Here is a 17,791-nt window from a genome sequence, read left to right as displayed (position 1 = left end):
TAAGGGCAAACTGTATTTCTTTCCAGGAGTTGTTCTCTTCTATCTGTCCATTTTTAAGTGCCCATAAATTCACATGCATTTTGAATGTTACTTTCTGAATTATATAAACTTTTGAGAAAGTCACCTACTAAGCCATAAGGGTGTTCTGATCCACATATTAACCCTGAAAGTACAAATTAAGTCAGTTCATTTAGAGATTCTGGTTGCAAAGGATAATAAAAATTTCCATAAATTTTTCCCCTTCTTTTCCCCGCCTCGTTCCTTTACTAACCAGACTAAAAAGACTGGCCCAAAGGGAGAAATTTTCCACTGATATCTTTCCACTCTTGACTGAGTCAAGGCAAAGATTCTCCCAGTAACACTTCTTCCCATTTTTAATCAACTCAAGCAAAAACTTCCTTCTCTGTCTTTGAGTGAATCAATGCAAGGCTTAATAACACATTCTTTCCGGTGCCATTTGCTAAAAAACGCAGTGATAAGCTAACCGTTCAAAGTATCTGCTGTAATCTCTTTGAAGTTAATTGCTTAATTGGGAAAGCCCTTTTTTACCTCTGTGCATGAGCAATTCCTGGAAAAAGATGGACCTTTTTAGGAGCTATCAAATCAATCAACATATAGCCCATTCAGTTAACAACCAGTTGTGCTGTTTGTACTGGGAATCCAATTCTCTAGATAAACTTATCTTTTTACAGTAACAATGTTCCACTTTCCCTGTAATTTGGAATCCAATGATAGTTGGTATAATAAATTGTCAGCTTTCCTTCTCAGTGTTGTGCTCCATTCTTATTTTTCCTTCTTCCAGGGCTGGTTCCAACTGGGGTTGATGTGGGGGAGAAGTCCAACCTGCAGCCCCTGCTTTGTGGGGTGCTGCAGAGCTCAGTATATCCCCCCATCCTGTTTAACATCTACATGAACTGCTGGGTGTTTCATCCAAGAGTTCACAATGAGGCATCATTAGTATGCAGATAATACCCAGTTTTATATCTCCACTCTGGGTTGTCCAAGTGATGCTGTGGAGGTCCTGTCTTGGTATCTGGAGACTGTGGGTTGTCTAGATGGGTGTCAGCCTTGCGAGGTAATCCAGACAAGAAACACACCAAGAATTACTAGCTGTTATCTTTATTGTAAGGCTACATCAACAGAATCTTGCAAATCTGAAAGTACATCTCTCTTCTCCCCCTCACCTTTACAGTTCAAGAAACTAGGGCAATCCTTTCTGAGATGTTTGCCATGTCCACATTCCTCCTGCAGACTCAGCTGCCATTTGTCTGATTGCTGTCTAGTCTGCAGCTCTTCCTCCTGTCATCCAAGGTCATTCCTAGATACTGTTACAATGAGGAACAACAGGTTTCAGGTCAACCCTAGCAAGACTGAGTGGATCTGGGTTTTAGGGCTTCCTAGTTCTTAGGATTCTCCATCTTCAGTTCTGGATGGGATTGCACTACCCCAGGTGAAACCTGTATGCAATTTTTGAGGTCTTTCTGGACTCATGGCTCCTGCTCAAAGAGCAGGTGGCAGCTGAAGCTAGGAGGGCTTTTGCATACCTATGTGTTGTGTGCCAATTTTGCCCGTTCCTGGACCAGGAGGCTCCTAATTGGACTACTGCAATGCACTAAACAGGGGGCTACCTTTGAAGAGCATTCAGAAGCTTCAGCCAATGCAAAATGCAGCCGCGTGGGCAGTTGCTTCTTGTTTGGCACATGTGATACCTGGGCTCTGCAAGCTGCATTGGTTGCTAGTATGTTTCCAGGTTCAATTCAAGTTGCCTATAAAGCCCTTCAGGGCTTGGGGCTCAGCTACTTGCAGGACCATCTCTACCCAGTTGTATCTACCTGTCCTGTCAGGTCCAATAAGAAAGACATGCTCTGGGTCCCATGCATTAGAGAGTGTCATCTGGCGGTCCCAGGTAGAAAACATTTTCTGTTGTGGCAGCCACCCTCGGGAATATCACCCGGTATATTAGGCTTGTCCTGACCCTACTGGCCTTTCATAAGGTCTTGAAGACCTGATTTTGTTACCAAACCTGGGGTTTGGGCCCTTATCATGATTGTGTTAATTGTGTTGGTTGGTCTTTTATTTCAGCTCCTGTATATGTTATTTATTGGTTTGTTTATCATGTTTTTATCTTGTTTCTAATTATTGTTAGTCATCCTGAGTCACGTATTTATATAGGCAGGCATATAAATTGAATAAATAAATAAAAATAAAATAAAAAAGTCACATTAACTTTGAACTGGCTCCCTAAACAGCTGTATCTTTTTCCAGGCTCATGTGAAAGCATGAGAAAAAAGGGGCTGTTTTAATGGGTAGTGGAAAGATGCTATGTTCATGTGGAGTATGCAGCAATTTTTCAGAAGCATTTCCAAATGCAGTAGGCACAGTCTTAATATACATTCCAGTTTACATTGATCATTAGTAGCAAGTGAGTAGATGTGCTAGAATCCCTGCTCAGAGTTTTCCCCATTGTGTTGAATGTTACTCCATTTCAATTTAAATTATACTAATTTCTAAACTTTCACTTCTACATTAAAACTAGCATGAACATTTGTTTTCCATGTTCCTTTGGAACTTTTTGGTAAACTTGTAGGAGTATGTGGTGTCTACTCTCCTCCATTCCCATTTACTATCACCATGTGAATTGTTGTATTTATTTAGCTAGAGAATTACAAACCTCCATAACGAATTGTAATTTGGTATTCTCCTGAGAACCAAAATCAATCAATCAATCCTTTTTAACAAGAATTGAACCTGTACTAACTCAGGCAATGTTACTTCTCTCTCTTTTCATTGCTATCAGCAGCTCCTCCTCCTCCTCCTTCATGTGTGTCTAATAATAAAATCATAAAAAAGAGGGGAAAGAGCCTGAAAAAATACGTTATAAATGGAACAACTCTTAAAACATTGGCCATCTTTCTTAACAGGCTTGCCTCTTGTCAAAAACAAACAAAGGAATAAACAAAACCAACAAATTCATATAGGGATTGAATATACATATCAACCTTCCATTGTTGCAGATCACCTGTAAAGTTCTTCCTGTCTTGTATGATAATTCTTTTAGTCAAGTCCAGGTTTGCCTCTGTAGGATAGAGGACCAGAATTTGTTCTTTTTTTTTTAATTGACAAAATAGATCCTCAGCATTTGGGGGAAGCTGCCCAGTTTCAGGTTAGAGCCATAATTTTGTGATCCAGAAATATCTGCACAGATTCCTGGACATTTGGTTAAAAAAGTAACCCAGGTCTTCTCAGATATTCTGATACCATGATCCCCTAAAACGATAAATTAATTTCTGTGATTTCTCCTACCTGCATAAAACTAATGAATAAATAATACTTAAATAATTAAGAACACTGTTGTGGTTGGCAGATAGTTTTGACAGATGGCTTGGCCTATATATTTAGCCATCTGTCAAAACTTGCTGGGGCTTTGCCCTCCCCTTTGTCACACAAAGAGGGGTGTGTGTGTGTGTGTATGCTGTCCAAACTTTCTTCAGATTTTGTTTCCCATGTTCTGCTGTCAAAAGTCAATCTAGGATTTGTTCTCCACTTTGCCACAGATTTAAGGTTTAAGACAAGTCTAGGCAAAAGAGGAAGCAAAGTGAGAGTGAATTTGGACAATTTCCCAGCTTTGCATGTGTAGCCTTGTTCCAGTTTCTCTGATTCCCTCTGAATGTATGAGGCCAGAACCTGAGGCGAGATTAACTGTTTTTGAAGGATTGGCCACTGGAAGCAATGCCAGATGTGGGAATCCCCCTGGGGGCTCTGTGAATGCTTTTGTGTTCTTAGAGGAAGCATCTGCCTTCCTTCCCCTTTGGCCCTATGACCTCTCACTATGCTGTGTGTTTGCTGCTGCCATTAGGCAGTAAAAAATCCAGCATTTGATAAAGTGGCCCACATAAGAAATGTGCTCCTTAATTATGGAAGGTCCTTTAATCCTTACCTGGATTAAAGCCTGGTGGGATTTATATATATCCCCAAGTATGAAGCGTGGCACTGCTAGTACTCTGCTCCATTAGAGACAGGTGCATTTCTAGAAAGCAGATGTCTGGCCTGATGGCCCTCCTGCATTGGAGAAGGAAGGCTGAGCTGTTCTCCTCAGGTTGCAGTCCACCCCACCTCCTTGCGCAGCATACTTCTGGCTTTTCAGCACCTGCTCTTCTGAGAATTTCTGTGTTAGCTAGCAGCATGAGATCTACCCTGGAGCTCCTTGAAATGCTTGGTTTTTGTCTGCCCACACATTTTGCTAAACCAAGCAAGAGATGTCCTTGGCATCCAGGCACCACTGAGAATAGAAGCCCGCCTCCCTGCTAGATGTGGAGGACACACCACGGACAATGTTGGTGCTCTCTCGTGCACTGTGGGTATTGAAATGGGAAAGTGGATGGCAAAGTTTTTTTCCCCAACTCCTGTAAAGAGGAAGCTGAGTTAAATATGAGTAGCTTCACCACATGCTTCAGAACCTGATGGATGGCACCTGCTGCTCCTGTGCCTCAATCCAGAAGGGGCAGGAACTATGTTGGCCTTTGCATTCCCACCCTGACACCCCCTACCATCAAATAAGTCTTCCTCTGTTTTGGATGCACTTTGTTTGTTAGCCCTCCTTTGCTTTTAGTGTTGGCTGTTGCCAGGACTTCCCTTCCTAGCAATCTTAATGGCAAATTGGGCAACCTGTTTTCACCTGCCAAAAGCCTGGCTCATGTAAGGCAGCAGCAGAAGGAATTCTGAGAGTGGCCCAGAAGTCTTAAGAGCAGGGCAGCAGTGGAGGAAGGAGGGTGAGGCTCTGGGTCCAGTTCTACTCCCCTCTCCAGTGCTGGCAGCATCTCCATGGCCACTGACAGTCAAGTGGGAGGCCAGGCCTCGTGCTTTCCCCTGGGGCTGTACGTCAGTGTTGTGTTGTCCCCTTCCAAGGGCTTGCGTGCAGACATGGTGCTCTGATCCTTTCCTGGGCCCTGGAAGAAATGGCGTTGTCAGAACTCACGGTAGGGTTTGCTCCCCGTCTTTGCTTTAATTGGGCAAATCAGCTTGCCCGGGCAAAGGTGCAATGAATTTTGATAGTGCTCCAGCTTTCAGTGTGCAACCCTCCCCCCAATTTACATCCCCTCTCAAAGTTGCCCCTAACCCCTGGAAGGTTCTGATCTGCAGTTTGAACATCCTTGGAGTAACCCATATGAAAATCATACAATATGAAGGATAGACGATATCATGTCCTGCAGAGACAAAATTAAAATTAAACATGCATAGTATCTCAAGGAAAGAAAATGTGCAACCCAAGAAGTAATATGTAGTTGCATTCATCATTCACTGAAAGCTGCTGTGGGGGCATGCTTGCAGAATAGAACTGCACACTACAAGGCTATACAATAGAGTTATTTAAAGGCTGGAATGTTACTACATGAAGTTTCATCATGAAGATTGCATCATTGTCTGCTGACACTGCTTTGGCTCTACTTTTTACCCTTTTAAGTTACTATATTTAGCAACTGTGCTTTTTTCCCCAAGCAGTTTTATTACAGGCATTTGAATTGTAAAAAGAGGTGTGTCCTTCTTCAGATTCAGAGCACAGTGATGCTACTCTGCCATCTCTAAATGCAGACTTTGAACAACAAGCTATGAATCATGCTACTTATAAGGGAAAAACAGGCCAGCAGGTGGGATGGCTTTATGTTGAGTTTGGTCAGGGAGCTGCTGGGAGACACACAAATGATGCCTACAGTGGAAAGCAGCTGCTAGGGAAAGTAGATGCTGGAGAGTGTTCAAATATTAGAAGAATGCCAGTGAGATAGAGAACACTTGCTTTTTCCAGCTAATTTGTGGAAAAGGCATTTTTCAACATTCCTGCCCAGCAGCCTTTGGCTCCATAATCTGGAAGTCTTAAATGGCATTCTGGCACCCACCCAGAGGCCGGCAATTCAACTAGGCCACCTGGATTTGCTCTTCAAGTGGTAAATATGGTGGAATTTTGGGCTTTTACACATCACTAAAAATGGCTTGGTCTGTAATCAGATTAAAAAAAAAAAGTTTCACTGCACTGAAAAAAGAAAGGAAGCATGATTGAAATGCAGCTGCCTAAGGGCAATGCATGCTTGCAGATGCACCCATAAACTCAGTTCAGATGGTCTGTGTTAACATTGCCTTTCTTTGGTCCTACACACATATCTTGTGCCAAATCTATGATGGTGAGCCCTACGTTAGAATGTTTACAAAACAGAGCTGATTTTTGTCATCAAAATGTAAGGAAGAAGACTGAAATGCATATGTTAAATGTGTATTGCCCTTACAGAATGGCCTGATTGTATCACTCTTACTCACAGTGAATCACACTTTACTTCAAGCACAATAGTGGGTGAAACCTCTGATTTAAGTGTATGTTTGGCCTGGTAACAACAACATGATGAAACGTGTTGATGTCCTTGGTCGAAAATCCTGTGGGCAAATTTAATCAAGCCTTGTTTATATTTAAAAGCAACTTACACTTATCTATTGGTTTTCAAGGGATGTTTTGCTTCTTCCTTTTGTTTTCTCATATTACCCATTGAAAACAAAGCACCACAGACCTGTTGTAACACAGATGCAATGTTATTGGCTCAACATAAGTGGCAGAAACACTTCTGATGTAGGCACATACTACAAACACATGACAACTGGGAGGCCCTTTTTGAAAATATATTTTCAAGACAAATAAAACCTCCATGTAGAGCAATTTGTATAAATCACATGCAAATCATAGTGTTCTAACATGCATGTGTGTATGAAGTAAAATACTTGAATGACTGGAAAAACAATGAAATGGTGTATGGCTGAATATTTTTTAAAAAGCCCAGGGAAAAGTAGGTAGCTCAGGGAAAGAAAAATAGTAATTTTAGACCTCCCTTTTCCCACTCTCTCCCCATTTTTCTACCAGGATCCCAACCAACAGCCTTTTATTTACAAGACAAATGTTATTACCATTGTGCTAATGTAGCATTACTGGTAAATGGAGTTCTAGAAGTCATTAGAGACCATAGTAACAATTATCTCAATTGAGGGGGTGGTTTTGCCTCTGCAAAGTAACCAAACAACTGATGACATTAATGTATAATGAAGTAAAACACATCAGGCAGAATGGATAGGAGTACTCAAGGTGACCTAAAGAGGAAAAGAGCACTTTAAAATCACAACAGGAAAATATGCCAGAGGTCACATATGTGATAGTGGTGGGGGGAGTGCAAAGTGACATCATCCAATTCTACCTTCAGAAAAGGTTCCTGGCCCATTCTGGCCATGGGGCAATGAGATATGTTCTGAGTAAGAGCTGAAAAACATTGTTGGTTGCATCACTGAGTTCAGGCTCTAGTTTAGCAATCATTGCATTGTCCTTCTGCCTCAAGATACAGTAGATACTGGAGTACTTCCATTCAGTACCTGTACTGGAAATGTGGACAGTTCCCAGGGAGACACTTGCTTGTCCTTGTCTATAAGATTCCTGAAGTGATTGCCGAATACTGCCGAAATGTAGTCATGTGCGCACACACACACACTGTATATATATATATATATATATGATAGAAAAACATAGTAGTAGAAAAAAATAAGCGTGCAACAATATGAAAAGCTAAGCACATAGAAATATACTCTGTCCATTAACTGATAATGCAGTATGTCCTGATGGCAAGGAAGATACAGTATTCTGCATCCATGAATAGTGCTGAAATTCTAAAAGTATTATCTTGGTGTCTTCTACAAGATAGCTGTTCCACTATATCTGATATCTACAGATATGGGATTAAAGGTTTACGCAATTATAAAATCATGTTTTCCTAGTTAGGAATACTAGAAAAATGTTTGTAAAAGTAGGAAATAATAATAATAATAATTTTAAAAACAATTTACACTCTAATATTTTTAGAGCGAAAGGGAGATTTAGGTGAGACACAGACATTTCTTGAAAAGACATCCTTGCTTAATTCTGAAAAGCTATTCAGTATTTGCAAATCATTTTCCTGACCTGCAACTTTAGTGCTCGCTGTTTAAATGGGTTTCTTGTGATAGCGGCGGCAGACATGTGATAATTTAGATAATGTGTTGACATTTTCTTTTTCCAAATCTGAAACTGACTATGTGATGGCATCACAAAGCCAAATTGAAGGATAAGAAATATTGCCTTTATTCTGAATATGTTTCCTCGCGATGCCATGCGGCTAATCAACATTGGGTTTGTGCTAATATTAAATAGGTCTGTGTAGTAGTTCAGAACTGAAGGGGAAATAGTGACTTGATCTTGTGGGCAACTGAAGCTGCATCTTTTCCTGAGTTCGCATGGTAGCTGCAGGACCCCTAGAAAACATGTCTTCGATTTAAGAAGGTGCTGATAGTGTGAAATGCTCCAAATGACCTTTTTTCCTTCAAAATGAGATTGTCACACAGCCCTGTTATCAGAAAGATATCAGAAAGATAAATTAGAGGGTAATATAGTCTCTCATACTCTAAAAGGACACCGTTTTTACTCATTTTCCTATGAAAATTAATCAAAATGTGTGTATGTTTACAAATAGGATAACTTGTGGGGTGGGAGCATTCTGTGAGCATAGGCAGGATAATGTTCTTAAGTGCTATTTTTGCCAGGTTTTGTTGTTGGTGAAACTTTAACACCCTGTTTCTGCCTTTTAAAGATATATATTCTGCTATATAAATGCGATACATATATATAAATAAATAAACAAACCGTGGCCCCATTCCATATAAAATCGATCCGTAACTGTTTAAACCCGACATCTCCATAACATCACTATGACACCAAACCTGTCCACTGCAGCCCTGAATTTTTCCTTTTTCCCACTGTCTGAAAATATTGCCTGCCCCTTTTCTAAGTGAAGGAAAGAATTTAGTCTGTAGACAATAAAATATCCTTTGATACTCCTAGCAGTTAATTCATTTGTGGTTCTCTTCCTAAACTTCAGTAGGGGCATCCATAAAATCCTTCATCTTTTTAGTACTTCTTATTTTATGTTTACACAACACTATAGCAAAGGACTAATTTTTAATATATTTTAAAACTATGCCAAGTCTGTTCTATTATGTACTAATGGTTTTTTAAAGAATTTACAATTGTTTCATCAAGAATAAAAGTCCTATTTATCTACTTATTTGCTAGCTTATGTCTCATCTATCATGTCACGGTATTTTACTTTTCTGATAATTTAACCAGTTAATTGGCTTATAATATATTAAAGTTTAAATACTGCTGAGAAAAGTCCCAAAAAGGACATTTGCATCCGGTGGCATTTTAGATTTCTAAAAGGTTGTTATTTATGATATTTAAACCCAAATTCCCTTATATGCATAGAACTAATTCTGTAATCTTTGGCTTCCACCCTATGATAAGCATTCTATGACCTATTCAACAACTATTCAACAAATCAAACCCAATTATATTTTTGGAAAGCAGCTTTAAAGAATATATCCTATTTATTCTATTGTCCCCCTCCCCACTAACAATACTTTATTTGATTTGGTAAATTCTAAGGATGGAGGTAGTCTTTGAATCTCCTGTTAATAACAGGGGGAGGTGATGCATTAGAAAGCCAATAAATATAAATGTTTTGAGCTTCCTTCTTAACTGTAGTAAGGGGAAGGCTTGTTTCAGCTCCAATGCCAATTTATTCCATAATATGGGTCCTGCCATGCAGAAAGCTGGATTGGTCACTGATGTCAAATGTGTCTGGCAGGACCAGCCAAAAATGCTTTGTTGATGATGCAAGAGTGCAGGGTGGACTATACTGGAGTAGGCAAATAGGTACAGGAGTATGTTGGAGCTAAGCTGCATGTTATTTCCCATGCCCACATTGGAAAGCAGTCTGATAGGTAAATAATCATGTGAATAGAACCAAGAACCTTATCCACTGCTCAGGGATGTGGAACAAAACTGATTCAGATATTAGTAGCTAGTGTAGTAGACACCCTTGGCATAGACATTTACAACTCATTTACAAGTAAACACGACCCACTATATAGTTACATTTCTTCATGTTATTAAGCCTGCTTTATAAGTAATGGCTTTGAATACTTTCCGATCCTGTTTTCCCTCCTTCAACACACCTTCACAATAGATTTTAATAAGTAGGTTATCACAAGAAATTCAACTGTCTCAGTTGGAGACATTTTGTAAAAAAACACAAACAAGGAGAATTCAATTAGAGCTTTAGTGACAGATTCCTGGAACTTGTCACTGCAGGAGATACAAAAGGAAGAAATTGTATTTCAGAATCAATGAACGGTATTAGAAATTAAAAAGGGCACTATTGTCAAGAAGGCCAAAAGGTACATAAGATTAGTGTTACACACTCCTAAAACAGCTAGATTAGCACTGAATTTTTAATTAATTGCTGCTTAGTATTAGGCTGAGAGAGAGAGAGAGAGAGAGAGAGAGAGAGAGAGAGAGATGCACACACAATATTTTCTAACAGGTTGAAGGAAACACTCCATTTGGAGATAGTGACTGGGCATTTGATAGGATTAGGAGTGTTACATAAATCTGAGTCTAACATTCTGTGCTGGTTGGACAAAGTAATCTAGCCCTGTTATTATGTAAGCTTATTAGAAGCATTTTCAGTTCTCTTAGCTAATTAGCAACATTGCCAGCATCCTTAGCTCTACTATAATGAAGTCATTGTCCAGAGTTCAGTCTAAATCTGCCACACAGGGACTTGTCCTCTCCCTTCTCCATCTTTTCAAAAAATATAGTTAGCCTACCTGAAATGAGAATTCATGGAAGGGTTATTAGTAGTATATCTTACATGTTGCTTCAATCTTTCATAAGAAACTAAAGGTGGCTGCTGATCAGTTCGACTAATCCAATCAACATTTGGGCAGGTGTCAGTGTGTTTCAATGCATTCCTCAGAGCACATGACCCATGTCCTTTGCTGTGCACAATGGGAGGAACATAGGGTAATTTGTACCCAAAAAGGGGTAGATAGACATGTGGTCATATTTGCTTCAGTATAGAAACAGGATGAATGCAACAGGCTGTGCAGGAAATATGTCAGGCAGACAGCAGGTCAACATTTCCTGTTCTGTATTGGAAATTCTACTGTCATATGCTTGAGGTGGAAAATTTACATGCCACATGCAGCCCGTCAAACTTCTTGTATGTTCCCCTAGACATGGATGGGTAGGATCAAATGTCTGAGGCCTGATTTTTGTATCAAGGAGATGGTTGAAAAGATTTTAAGGGCTTTAAGCCTTGCATGAGGACCTGAAATTGGATCTCTAATCTTAGTCCAACATTCTAACCATTATGACATACTAGATTGATTTTCTTTTAATCCCTGTACACACTAAATCCAAGTTACAGTTCTTGCATGCTTATATGAGAGCAAGCTCCAATGAAGTCACTGAAGTCATGGATGTTTTATTTCCTTCGTAATAACAATCAGAGCCCAAGTGGAAGGTTGAGTGCTTTCAGGATAATCTTTTTATTGTGCAATTACCCTGTGTCAAATTTTAAATGGCCCATTTGATACTGCCCTCCATGTGAACCTCTCGGTTTCTTCCTTCCATTTCTTCCATCTCTTTTAATTACAGGAAAAAAATCAGAAGGAGGAAAAGTCAAAACAGTGGCATATCTTTTGATTGCCTACAAACTGAAAGTACTAGTCATTGTGGAAGTACAGATGCCAGACTAACCATACTACAGAAAATGGCACTATTTTGCCTATACTAATTATACAGCATATAAGCACTCAGTGACAGTGTCCTTTTAACCTCCAATACATTCACCCAACTAGTCATTTCAGAGAAAACAGTTTCTCCGTATCACACTTAATGAGGTAGCTTAGAAATTCTGTGAAACTCAGTGAGGCCAGGCAAATAACGCATTACTGAAAATTGGTCACAATTAAAACTATATAAGACACAGTGCTGAAGTTCTGATAGTTTCCAAGTACCATACATAACTTGTGGAAAATAAATGCAAATAATTTAAAATCACTGGGAGTAAGGGAAGAATGCTTAAATAGGGAAAACTGTCTTGCTTCTTCTCAGTTAAAGAATGGATGTAATGCTTGTTTCCAACCAGTACAATGACCTGTTCTTTTATAAAGAGATAAATGGGGAAACTTCTTTAAAAATGAGAGAAAATGTGAAATTCAAGCCTGGAGAGGGAATATAAACGATTTTGCAGAGGACAAAATATATAAATGATATAAGGGCACTCATACTTTTAGGGGATAAATACTGTGAAAAAACAGATCCATTGGTGTTCCTGCAACTTTTCAGCCCCCCCGCCCCCCAATCTACTTGCATGACTTTAGATGGAAGAGCAAATGTTTTCTGCAGACGTTATGCAGCAGCTAGCCAACTTTGGCCGATTTTGAAAAGCTAAGCAGAATCAGGCATGGGTAGTACTTAAATCAGGGACTTCAAGGGAATATCTAGGTTACAATGGGAAGTTAAAAAAAAAAAAAACTGGAAGAGGTCAGTAGCAAACCACTTTATTGTTGCCAAATAAACTATATGATTGTGACCAGGAACCGAGCTTGACATGGAAATCTTTATTGGAAAGCAACTGCAGTTATTTTTCATTATAAAAAAGTCAGCATGAATTGACACATTTCCTCAGTCTTACATTATTATAACCTAATTTGACTGGATATTCCATAACAACTAAAGTAATAAAATAAACATGAAGGAGCCATTGCCATCATTTTGGTTAAGGAAGAGAATATTCTTCAGTTACAGTCAAGAAATAAAAGACTAGATAAAGCTATATCTAGAGTATTTGCATCAATGTAAGGTGCTCTGATGAACAACTGCAAAGATCTTATCTGCCTATTTATTTATGTAACTCTATCTTAGCTTTACACCAAAAATGGTGCTCAAGGTAATCAACAATAGGAAGTATAGATAAAAATAGAACTATAATTGAAACATAAAAATATTGGCCAACCACTTCTGTATTGCTGCCAGGGAAACCATACTCATGTGTCAAAGAAGCCAGGAAGATCTACACTCAACTTTAACTTTGTTTTTTCAAAAACAGGTTAAAAAATGCAATTAGAAGTGAATCAGTACTAAATAATACCTGAATTTCCATTGCCGCCTTTAATATGTGTAGTTTTTATTTTCATTTGCTGTTTTCTTTTTTGTTTGTGGCTATTGTGCTTCTGACTCAGTTTGTTTGGCTATGACATAACACATCATTGATTTAATTTATCAGATCCAGAAAATAGTTTTTTTTAGTCTTAGTATGAATTTTGGATGTAAGTATTTCCACTAAATAAATGCAAATCTTTCTGTATTGGGAGGATAGATTATAGTCAATCAACCAATGGCTTTAAAAGTTTAATTCCATGTGTTTTCTATCATATATTATAAATATTTTATTCATATTGAACTGAAGATTGACTTCTGATAATAGTATAGCTGTTAGGGTTTTATATAGATCCTGTATATCCTGTTTTATCCTTGGATCCTGTAGATCCAAGATGACAGAAACCAAATTCAGAAATATAGTGGAACAGAAAACCAATGCTTGGAAGAAACATATAAGAACTGTAAGTGGGAAAATCCTTTGCCATAAACCCAGCAGAGGTGAGGCACACAGCTACCAAAGAGAGCAAGTGGTCAGCTCTGGCACATGATGTCTAGAACTGGATCTTAAAGGAGACTTGATAAAATGCAAACTTTGTGTTATCTTTTAAAGTTCCAGGCCCTTTATCAACATCCCCTCCTCTTCCTCCTCCTCTTCTTCCTCCTAAACTGGGACTGTGTCAGCCCTTCAAGGTAGGAAACCAAAGTCATGCATGCCAATATTACATTTATTATACAGCTATAGTAACAGAATCTTGCAAGTCTGAATCTGCTTCCTCCTCCTTCCCTTTATCTTTATGAGAACTAGGGAGAGTCTTACCTGAAATGTTTTCTTAGGTTACAGCTCTGCCTTGGACTCAGTTTTATTTTATCTGGCCATTGTCTTGGTAGCAGCTGTTCCTCCTTTCCCTCAAGGCCATTCCTTCTTCCCACCACAGACTGATTAAAGGGCAATATAAAATTTATATCTACTGTATACTTACATTAAATATATACTACATTTAGCTTGCTGATTGGGACTGAGATAACTCACATTCAAACAAAAAAAATAACATAGTTTGTTATTTATATCATGCCTTTTACCCATGAGCTCATGATGGCTTATATAGGAATCTTCCTTCATTTCCACAACAACCTTTTGAAGTTGTGTGGACTCACTTTAGACTGAGAATGTGTGACTGGCCCAAAGTCACCCAATGAGCTTCCATAGATGAGGATCTGTTTTAAGAAAAGTAGAACAGAAAAACAATTCCTGCAACAGCTTTTCTCAAGCCATTATCAAAATAAGAGATGATGATGATGATGATGATGATCATCATCATCATCATCATCATCATCATCCAGATGAAGTCTATTAAAGAATATCTATCTTGATTTTGATTGGCATTTCTGAAGCTTATTTCACTAAAGAAATGGATACATCTCACTTAGTGGTATCACATGTCTTTCTCCACCTACATACCTTTACCCAGTCACTTGATGATACTGTAATAGACTGAAAGTGCTTTGGCCATGTTTTAATAAGCAGTTGGCAGCTTCCCAGGTGCCATTGACCTCCTTAGCTCTATACAGGCAATAAACTGCCAGACAGCTCTTAGTGTTTTTCTTTCTGCTATAGCTTAGGCTAATTCATTCATAGAAGCTTCAGACCTGGAAATATTTCTTTGGCATTCCGCCCCCCCCCCCGTTTGTTCTTTTGGCTGATGTCACTGCTCCGATCTTCCGGAAGTATAAATTAAGGTTTTAAGATTTCAGCAATAGGGGGTTACGCATAAGCTTTTAAACACAATTTGGGGACTTCTACTGAACCGGTTGTTTTCCCCCTTCATCCACAATTGAAAAATGCACACTGAGAAATACATTGTAGTTTTTCTTTTTAAAGGATTTATGGGCAAAATCCATGAGGATTGGAAAAGGTTTTAGACACCTGACTGCCTATCTATCCAGGCATCTAAATTCCTACCTTTCATACAGAACAATCTCTGGTGTTATGAGTAACAGAACTGGAATAGCAAACTATTCAGCTGAGGAGATCAAATACTGAACTGGAAACCAGTGGTTGGCAACTGCCAAGCACTCAAGGACCACCCTGGGCATTGTTATGAAAGTAGTCCCAATTTGTCTGAGGGCTGAGGGAGTTTTTAAGGAGTGAACTGCAAGCCCTATGTAAAGAATGAAGCAGGTAAGGCAGGGTGACAGAACAGTTCTATCAGCACTGAGCAGGTGCCTCCAAACCTCAAGGTCATGATGAGAATGGCTAAATGTCTATTGACTTAAAATGACAGGAGGAAAAGGCTTAGTATTTAAGTGCTAGAGGATAGACACATAGGGTTTGATTTCTGTGAATTACAGTAGGCAGATCTTCTGAGAATATATGGCTTCATTCTTGTCTACAAGAAAGCAACTAATATAGCCAAGAATTGACTGTAATTTTATGCTGTATGCCTGAATATGGAGTTAAATGTATGGAGAGTTGAGATTTTGTGCTGTGTCTGGTATGAAGCCTGACAGCAACTGCCTACTTTTACTCCACACTGAAAATGCATTCAGTTTTTCACTTTTTCCTTCTGGTTCTGGAATGCCCCCCACCTTCCCAATCTCTTATACACATTTGTCCCCATAAGACAGATACCTCCCTTTTTCCCACATTTCACCTTTGTCCTATCGAGTTGCCAAAATAGACCATCCTCATCTCATCAGGGCTGTTTCAAGTCTGGTAGTGGTGGTTCATCTTGTGTATATCTCATGTCCAACAAGTGTCTGAAGCCAGGCAATGCTGGTGAGCAGAGAAGAGGCTTAACAATTATAGACTTCAAAGATATTCTGGTGATTTCCATCATCAGACATCCATGGGTGGGGGAGGAGTAGGTGTCAAAAAAGTTAAGATGGTGCCTTGATTGTGCAACTGAAGCTCCACCCCTTTTGAGTTTGCATCAGGAGATGCCTCTGATTGTGCAGTCATGGTAGACAGTCTTAACCTTTTTTTACTTGCCTGTGGATATTCCTGTTCACAGTAGTGATTTATAGCACTGTCCTTGCATTTATGCGTCAATATGACACTATTTAACACAGTTTTATATCCCACATTAATGGCTAGGTAAGGCCATAAACCTCTAATGTGAAAACAGACCCTGTAATCATGCATCCATTGTTACTGGAACGATGCCCTTTTCTATTCTTTCCTCCCACCCCATGATGTAGCAGCAATGAGAAAAAGCTTCTTCTCATAATGATTTCAAGGACTAAAGGCAACTGTCCATGTTATGATCTCATAATATAAACTTCTTTCTGCCTAAAACATCCAGCTACCCATGAACTTCCATCATAGTTGAGGCTGTTATTGCAACCCAGTGTAGCATCACCAACTAATGTTCAAACTGGATGATAACTTTTGCTAAGCCATTCAGTACAAATCAGTAACCCTTTAGATATTATAATGCCATCTCTCTCTCCTTAATATGCCCTGAATTATGAAAAGGATGTTGAATGGTACAAGAATGCATCCAATTTAAATGTATCTTAAAATATGATAATTAGTTTTTAAGTTCAGGAAGGTATGTTTCCATATGATTGGCCAATTACTTCCTCCTCCTTCCTTTGTGGTGTCCAAATTGGCTTATGTGCTATTTTTCTATCAGTATCTCTCTCCAAGCAAAGCAGCTGTGCTTTTTAATCATGAGACTGGTAAAATTTAATGTGGTCCATTGGGAAAGTAGTGGATTGAAGGATCACATCTCGATCACTTAAAGGTTTTGCAAATCCTGTGAAAATTACAGTCAATGATCACTGTGGAAAACAAAAACTGGGATAATTATGAATTGTCCAGATGATTGCCTATCAAGCTTTGTGTTTTCCTCCACTAGTAAAAAAAAAAAAAAAGTTAGCTCAACAGCTATTTGTTATGTAACAATCAATTACATAAAAGCCTTTCAGTGGATTATAAGCATCAGATATGAAAAGTATTTCTCTTCAATATGTCTAGCTATTGAAATATACTTAGCACTACACTGCTGTACAATATCAAATTATTTGGTGAACTGCATTGAATTTATCAGCTTATTTAACTTTGACCTCATTCACTTGGCCAGTCTAACCTTTGTTGGCTTCATCTATTTTAATGAGAGAAGAGAATGAAAAATTATATTAAAAACACAATTGGAGTAGAGTAAGAAGATATTTTAGGGTGAAAAAATATTTTGTTCTAGCAGGTTGTGACCCATCATAAAGGTCCTCGGGGACACTAAAGATAAAAAGATCTTGCAAGTAAAATATATAAAGTGAAGGTTTGGAAAGGTGACCATGTGGTGGTCATGGCTCACTGACAGAGCCTCTGCTCTGAACGTGGAAGGGAAGAGTCAATAAATTTCTCCTTGAAGGCCTGATCAGTCCTTTTTGGAAAGAGTCAATAATACTGGGTTAGATAGACCAATGGACTGACTTATTATCTGGCAGCATCCTGTAATCTTGGGTGGTATAAAAAGTTATTTTTGGTGAGCTGAACAACTCTATTGTGTAAGCATGGGCAACTCCTGATGGTGCTGAAAAAGACAGAAACAGATAGACAAACAACTCTGCATTTGAAAAGCGGTATTTTTGGCTCTTGGATTAATAAGAACAGCAGATGGAACTCTTGATGGAGGAGGCTTACAAAAGATTAGAAGGGCTGTTTGGCATTCTAGATTCGTGATATTGATTATATTGCTAACAAATATCTAATGAGTCTACAAA

This window comes from Python bivittatus, unplaced genomic scaffold, assembly GCF_059951505.1.
Source record: "Python bivittatus isolate LINGU-HERP-01145 unplaced genomic scaffold, Pbiv_v1 ctg000850_np1212, whole genome shotgun sequence".
Classification (NCBI taxonomy): Eukaryota; Metazoa; Chordata; class Lepidosauria; order Squamata; family Pythonidae; genus Python; species Python bivittatus.
Note: the sequence above shows the minus strand (reverse complement) of the source record.